Consider the following 789-nt stretch of genomic DNA (forward strand, 5'->3'; position numbering starts at 1 on the left):
TAATGGAAATAAAACCAAAAATAAACAAATGGGACCTAATTAAACTCAAAAGCTTGTGTATAGCAAAGGAAATCATAAACAAAATGAAATGACAACCCACAGAATGGGAGAAAATATTTGCAAACAGTGTGACAGACAAGGGATTAATCTCTAAAATTTACAAACAGCTCATGTGCCTCAATATGAAAAAATAAACAACAACCCAATCAAAAAATGGCAAAAGACCTAAATAGACATTTCTCCAAAGAAGACATACAGATGGCCAAGGGGTACCTGAAAAGATGCTCAACATCGCTAATTATTAGAGAAATGCAAATCAAAACTACAATGAGGGAATTCCCTGGTGGTCCAGTGGTTAGGACTCCACACTGTCACTGCTGAGGGCCCAGGTTCAATCCCTGGTTGGGGAACTAAGATCCTGCAGGCTGCACGGCAAAACAAAACAAAATAAACAAAAAACTACAATGAGAGGGACTTCCCTTTGATCCAGTGTCTGGGACTCCATGCTCCCAATGCAGGGGGCCAGGGTTCGATCGCTGGTCAGGGAACTAGATCCCACATGCTGCAACTAAGAGTTTGCATGCTGCAGCTAAAGATCCCACATGCCACAACTAAAAAAGATCCCATGTACCGCAACTAAGACCCAGCATAGCCAAATAAATAAATAAATATTAAAAAAAAAAAAAAAGAAACTACAATGAGGGAATTCCCTGGTGGTCCAGTGGTTAGGACTCCGTGCTTCCAATGCTGGGGGCCCGGGTTCCATCCCTGGTTGGGGAACTAAGATCC

The 789-nt window shown here is 41.8% G+C and overlaps 1 non-coding gene across 1 annotated transcript; it reads left to right on the plus strand.

The window, feature by feature from the left end:
* Window positions 1-337: 337 nt before the first annotated feature.
* On the plus strand, window positions 338-410 carry TRNAD-GUC (transfer RNA aspartic acid (anticodon GUC)). Its single transcript has one exon. It is a non-coding gene; the product is annotated as a tRNA-Asp (tRNA).
* The last annotated feature ends 379 nt before the right edge of the window (window positions 411-789 follow it).

The sequence above is a fragment of the Delphinus delphis genome, chromosome 10, assembly GCF_949987515.2.
Source record: "Delphinus delphis chromosome 10, mDelDel1.2, whole genome shotgun sequence".
Lineage (NCBI taxonomy): Eukaryota > Metazoa > Chordata > Mammalia > Artiodactyla > Delphinidae > Delphinus > Delphinus delphis.